At 48.4% G+C, this 6,831-nt stretch overlaps 1 protein-coding gene across 3 annotated transcripts in view; it reads left to right on the top strand.

The window, feature by feature from the left end:
- The first annotated feature begins 854 nt into the window (after positions 1–854).
- Positions 855–6,831, top strand: part of NOD1 (nucleotide binding oligomerization domain containing 1) — a 59,648-nt gene continuing 53,671 nt past the window's right edge. Inside the window, exon 1 of one of the 3 annotated variants that reach the window (XM_054019779.1) lies at positions 855–2,968. The gene's annotated coding sequence lies outside the window, so the exon portion shown is untranslated. The remainder of the gene's footprint in view (positions 2,969–6,831) is intronic. The other 2 variants (XM_054019778.1, XM_054019777.1) reach the window with 2 other exon arrangements.

The following is a 6,831-nucleotide window of genomic DNA, read 5'->3' as shown; positions in this document are numbered from 1 at the left end:
CATTTGGGCTCCATCTAATTCCCATGTTCTGTGAGTGTAAAATATAAATATGTATGCACTGAAAGTTGGAGTAAATAAAAAAGATTGCAATTGCCAGATTACTTGTGTGTCTATACAGTGCACAGTGAATGAAAAGTCCTCTTGATTCAAGAATGCTCAGTTTAGCATGTGTAGGCTAAAGCGGTTTGTATGAATGCATAAGTGAAAGTTGTCATATTGGGCATTGTTTTTTTTTTAATGCATCTGTAAATTAATCTATGTGCACTGTGTATGTGTGCATAGAAAAGATCAGTTTTTTAAATAAAGATTCTTTATAACTGTAAGAATCATTTTTGCTTAAGATCGTTTGAAACTGCCATCTTTAAAATTGTTACTTTAGAACGGGGTGGGCAAACTTTTTGGCCCGAGGGCCACATCTGGGTAGGAAATTGTATGGCAGGCCATGAATGCTCATGAAATTGGGGGTTGGGGTGCAGGGGGAATCAGGGCTCTGGCTGGGGGTGCAGGCTCTATGGTGGGGCTGGGGATGAGAGGTTTGGGGTGCAGGCTGGGACAGGGCATTGGGGCATGGGAGGATTTCAGGGGTGCAGGCTCCAGGCGGCACTTACTTTAAGCAGCTCCCAGAAGCAGCAGCATGTCTCCCCTTTGGCACACGCAGAGGTGTGGTGCTGGCCGGATGGCGCTGCGTGCTGCCCCATCTGCAGGTGCCACTGCTGCAGTTCCCAGCCAATGGGAGCTGCGGAGGCGGTGCTTTGGGCAGAGGTAGCGTGCAGAGCCCCCTGGCTGCCCCTACATGTAGGAGCTGGAAGGGGGACATGCTGCTGCTTCCGAGAGCTGCGCGGAGAGAGCAAGCCCCCGACCCCACTCCCCGGCGGGAGCTTGAGGGCCGGATTAAAAGGTCTGATGGGCCAGACGTGGTCCACGGGCCGTAGTTTGCCCACCCCTGCTTCAGCAGCTCCAATTAAATGATTTTTTTTTTAAATGTGTAACTTAAGTTGTTTACAAACATAATGTACCATCATATATGCTTAGATTTATTACTAAAGATTAAGGCCAAAATAATTGTCAAAAGGAAGAAAAAGGAAACTTTCAAAGGACAATATAGTTGCAAATCATGTAGAAAAGGAGCAATGCTGGGGATCCAGTACTTATGCCACTGGCACAAGAGATCAAAGATTTCTATGGAAGCAAGGGCAAAAATGCAATTATACCTCTACTATATTTGATCCAAGGAACATGCTGTCCTGCACTGACCTACCAGTGTCCTAATTTATTGATGTAACTTAGCCTAAACGGTGGTGGGTCATGAAAAATACTTTTTGAAATCTTTATTGTGAAAGTTTTACACTTCAAGCTTGTGTAATTCTTGTTTTTGTCTGTTCCTTGTCTTTAAAAAGCATGGGGTTTGGGTAGGGGCGGGACAGCTTGCAGGCTGATAGCTAAAGGTCCTGTTTTTGTGGTAAGTGACGAAGAGTCCTGTGGCACCTTATAGACTAACAGACGTATTGGAGCGTAAACTTTTGTGGGTGAATACCCACTTCGACAGATGCATGTAGTCGAAATTTCCAGAGGCAGGTGTCATCCTAACACCTATGATAGCTCTTCAATGTGGCAAATGCAAACAACTGGTAGGGACTAACACGGCTTCTACTCTGAAAACTGGTAGGGAAGTTATCACCTTCTGCATTGTAGATAACTGTAGGAACAACAGTATCAGGTTGCCCTGCCCTAAAATATATCCTCATTCTTCTTGCAAGTTCAAGTGTATAAGCAAAAGTAGCACTAATCAGCCCTATCTTTCTGTGGGCTCGTTTTTCCAGATCTTGGAAACTTTGGATGCAGTAGCATGCTGCTTCAGCCATTACTGTATAGTGAGGTGTGCCTCCAGCTTTTCCGCTAGACATAATAGCCTGGATACAAATACACCTATACCCCGATATAACGGGGCCCGATATAATACGAATTTGCATATAACATCGTAAAGCAGTGCTGGGGGAGGAGGGCTGCACACTCCGGTGTATCAAAGCAAGTTCGATATAACACGGTTTCACCTATAATGCGGTAAGATTTTTTGGCTCCCGAGGACAGCGTTATATCGAGGTAGAGGTGCATCTTAGAAACAGCTTTAAAAAGTGAACAGTGTTTGTATTAAAAATGACCCTAGTCTCTCCCTCCAAAGTGAGCTGGCCCTCGCCGGGCTCTCTCCAGTCCAGGTACTCTGTAGACTCCTAGAACCATAGAGTAGAAGGAACCACCAGGCTCATCTGGTGTAACCCCGGGCCCAGCTGCAGGATGGGTTGTGGCTGGGAGGTGGGTGTAGCTCTTCCTTCCCTAGTTATTCCAGCGGGCTGTACGACTCACGCCGCCTGCTGAACGTTTTCCGCCGCTGGTGTCTGCGTGCGGGGGGGAGCGCGGCCCTGGCTCCCGTTTCAGGGGGCGCTGCGGGAGCGTGTCCCAAACGCTGCCCGTCTCTCCGAGACGCCGGGGTAGGTGATGTCCTCGCTCACAGCCGCTCCGCTGCAGCCGGGCAGGGGCCAGGGCTGGCAGGACGCTAGGCACCAGACAAGGCAGGTCCTAGGGCCTGATCGTCCGCGGAGCTGAGCCCCTGCAGCAGGGCAGCTCCCCGTGGCTGGAGCGTGGTGAGCCCTGGCAGGCCGGCCGGCCGCAGAGGGGGGTGCTGCTGCTGGCGCCCTCGGGGGAGGGGAAGGGGGAGACGCCTTGGTGTTGCGACATCGTCTCGCTCTCCGCGGCTGCTGGCGGGGCAGCTCGCTCAGTCAGCGTCGGGCTCCTGCGCGGTGCCGCGAAGGGGAAGCACCCGGCCGAGCCGCTCTCCCAGTTCTCGGGGGCACCGAGCAGCGCGGGGCTCCGGCCCGCTCGGGGCAGCAGCAGCAGCACCGGGTCCCGGCCAGGCGCCCTCGCTCCTCCCCTTTCACTCCGTGTCCCCACGCGCGTCCTCCCCGCCGCCGCGGTGAGTCCTGCGCGCGCCGCGCTCACCCTGCTGCGCCTGGGGCGGGGGGCGCTGCTGAGGCTCGGGGCTCGCAGTACTGCAGGCAGAAAAGATGGGGAGGGGTTGTCTGGGGGGGGTCTCAGTGCTGGGAGAGGGGCTGCCTGGGGCAGGAGAGCGAGGGGGGGGGTCTCAGTGCTGCAGGCAGGAGAGATGGGGGAGGGGTCAGAGTGCTGGGGGGGACTGTCTGGGGCAGGAGTGTGAGGGGGCTCATAGTGCCGCCTGAAGGCAGGAGAGATGGGGGGATCACAGTGTGGGGGAGGGGCTGCCTGGGGCAGGAGAGCGAGGGGGGGGTCTCAGTGCTGCAGGCAGGAGAGATGGGGGAGGGGTCAGAGTGCTGGGGGGGACTGTCTGGGGCAGGAGTGTGAGGGGGTTCATAGTGCCGCCTGCAGGCAGGAGAGATGGGGGGATCACAGTGTGGGGGAGGGGCTGCCTGGGGCAGGAGAGCGAGGGGGGGTCTCAGTGCTGGTGGCAGGAGAGATAGGGGGTCACAATGCTGGGGCACGGGCTGCCGGGGGGGGGGGGTCATAGTGCTGGGAGAGGGGCTGCCTGGCGCAGGAGAGCGAGGGGGATCACCGTGCTGGGGGGGCATGTCACACGGTTGTGGGTGAGGGCTAGGTGAGGTGAATGAAGCCAATGACTGCAACACACTTCTACAGCTCAAGCTTTGGGGTGGCTTGTTGGGTTCAGTGGCTGCCCCCTGCAGTTCTTTTCCAGAGATCTCATCCCTGTAGTAGGTTTTGAGATGCTGCTGCTTTATGCAAAATAAAGAGTCCAGCATCTGAAAACAAACACAGTTCTTCTAAAACAGTGACCCGGGCAGACTTCCCTGGCCAAGTGGGCCAATGACCATTTGCAGAGTTGTGAATGAATGTAATTTGGATTTGGCATAGGAGTCCCTCAAAGTAGGGTTGCCAACTCTCCAGGATTCCTCTGGAGTCTCCAGGAATTAAAAAATAATATTTAATTAAAGATTATGTCATGAAGAAACCTCCAGGAATACATCCAAACAAAATTGGCAACCCTACCTCAAAGATACCTATTAACTGCAAAGAGGTGGTGTGTTAAAGGAATAGTAAGGACTTGACTTAAAACACCTGCCTCCAGGATTGAAAGCCCTCAGTTTAGGTTGCCAGCTGCCTGATGACCGTGTGTTGTGAATAGTGGGAGAATTTTCTTTACGCCAGTCCAGTGACTCACAAGTCCGTCCTGGTGCTGTATGAGAGCCCTGTTTCCCACTGATAGGTTGGTTGGTTCTGTGCCTCTTTACTAGCTCTCTTTACGTGGCTTTGCCAACGTTGAATTGTTTTATTTGGGATGGTGGTGGAAGGAAAGAATCACTCAGAGATCCTGAGCTGTGGGAGCAAAATATTTCAGGTAGCCCATGTCTTAGAAATAAGGGGATATAAGAGGGAAAGGAGCAGGAAACCAAGGAGTATCAGATACTGTGGGATGAATTTGTGTGGGAGAAGGGCCAGTGAAGCAAGTATGCAAGGAGGGAATAATGGGACAAATGGGTTAGTGGAGTTGAGAAGAAAGGCAGAGAAATGTACAAGGTTAATTAATGAAGTCTAGAAAAATTAACTAGATGTAATTTAATTTTCTTTGACATTTTGGGAGGTGTGTTTTGAAATCCTCTCATTAAGTCCAGATGTGTCCTCATCTGGAGTTGATCAGTGAGATGCAGCCAAACTCAAATTACTAGGTGACAGGAGACAGTAATGTTTTCTATAGCTACACCGTACAGGCATTAAGTATTTATGATTCTTATTCTAGTTTATTTTTTTTTATTATTATTTTTTTTTTTTAGTTTAGGCTTTGTTTGTTGTTCTAATATTTGCACTTTGTAAATCTGTACTCCGTCTGTGTTCCTAAATTGCAAGGTTTGAGTTTCACATTTCTTCAGTGAGAGACACTCCCATTCCTCAGAAATTTGGCAGAGTACCAATCACATTAGGCAGGGCTTGAAAAGTGTGCTGAGCAACTTTTAGGCAGAGAATTAAACATAACCGCTAGAGGCTAATACGGGAACCCCATTAGCAAAAGCAGGAGGGAAAACCCAAACCCAGCTGCTCCTCTCCAATGCCACCCCCTGCTGCTGGCAGAGGGAAGGTTCTGCAGGAATACAGTGCATCTACATTACACATAGCAGATTCTGGGTTAACTCTTTTTCCTGGATACCAGTAGTAAAGCCAGAATGGTCAGGCCTTACACATGATCCCTGTAAAATGGAATATGACCATCAGCAGCCTGACAAAGGAAATGCAAGGGGGCCCTATTGAGCTAGGTGTTGTATACCCACTTAACAAACAGATGGTCCCTGGCAGGAATTAGTCTTACTCCAATCCTTAAGAGACCAAGCATGGAAAATTTCTAGGGCTGTCAATTAATCGCAGTTTACTCACATGATTAATTCAAAACAAATTAACTTGATTACAAAATTAATTGTGATTAATTACAGTTTAAATTGCACTGTCAATAATAGAATACCAATTTAAATTTATTCTAAATATTTTGGATGTTTTTCTACATTTTCAAATGTATTGATTTCAGTTACATCACAGAATACAAAGTGTACAGTGCTCATTTTATATTATTTGTTGTTACAAATATTTGCACTAAAAAAAGACAAAAGAAATACCATATATACTCGTTCATTAGCCTGTTCCTTTATAAGCTGACCCTCCCCCTCCAAGATGGTTAGGTAAAAATAGCAATAACTATGACCCTTTCAGAAGCCGACCCTATATTTCAGGGGTTGGCAAACTCTGGCTCGTGGGCCGCTAGGGTAAGCCACTAGAGGGCCTGGACGTTTTGTTTACCTGGAGCGTTCAGAGGCACAGAGCCCCTCAGCTCCCAGTGTCCGTGGTTTGACGTTCCCAGCCAGTAGGAGCTGCGGGAAGCTCCCATTGGCTGGGAACGGTGAACTGCGGTCACAGGGAGCTGAGGGGCTCCGTGCCTGCAGACGCTCCAGGTAAACAAAACAACAATGTATTAGGTATTCAATTTAATGATTCCATAGAGTTTTAAATCATCAAATTTTGGTGTAGACCTGTTTATAAGCCGACCCCCGCTCTTTGATGTGTCACTTTTTTACCAAAAATATTCGGCTTATGAATGAGTATATACAGCAGTATTTTTCAGTTCACCTCATACAAGCACTGTAGTGCAATCTCTTTATCATGAAAGTGCAACTTACAAATGTAGATTTGTTTTTGTTACATAACTGCACTCAAAAACAAAACAATGTAAAACTTTAGAGCCTACAAGTCCACTCTGTCCTACTTCTTGTTCAGCCAATCACTAAGACAAACAAGTTTGTTTACATTTGCAGGAGATAATGCTGCCCGCTTCTTATTTACAATGTCACCTAAAAGTGAGAATGGGCGTTTGCATGGCACTGTTGTAGCTGGCATTGCAAGGTATTTACATAAACATTGGTATTCCCCTTCATGCTTCAACCACCATTCCAGAGGACATGCTTCTATGCTGACGGCACTCATTAAAAAAAATGCATTAATTAAATTTGTGACTGAACTCCTTGGGGGAGAATTGTATGTCTCCTGCTCTGTGGTTTTACCTGCATTCTGTCATATATTTTGTGTTATGGCAGTCTCGGATGACGCCCCGACATATGTTGTTCAATTTAACAACACTTTCATTGCAGATTTGACAAAACGTAAAGAAGGTACCAATATGAGATTTCTTAAGATAGCTACAGGCTAGCACTCGACTCAAGGTTTAAGAATCTGAAGAGCCTTCCAAAATCTGAGAGGGATGAGGTGTGGAACATGCTGTCAGAAATCTTAAAAGAGCAACACTGTGAC

This window comes from Malaclemys terrapin, chromosome 2 (genome assembly GCF_027887155.1).
Source record: "Malaclemys terrapin pileata isolate rMalTer1 chromosome 2, rMalTer1.hap1, whole genome shotgun sequence".
NCBI lineage: Eukaryota > Metazoa > Chordata > Testudines > Emydidae > Malaclemys > Malaclemys terrapin.
This window is presented reverse-complemented; position numbering and strand designations above follow the sequence as displayed.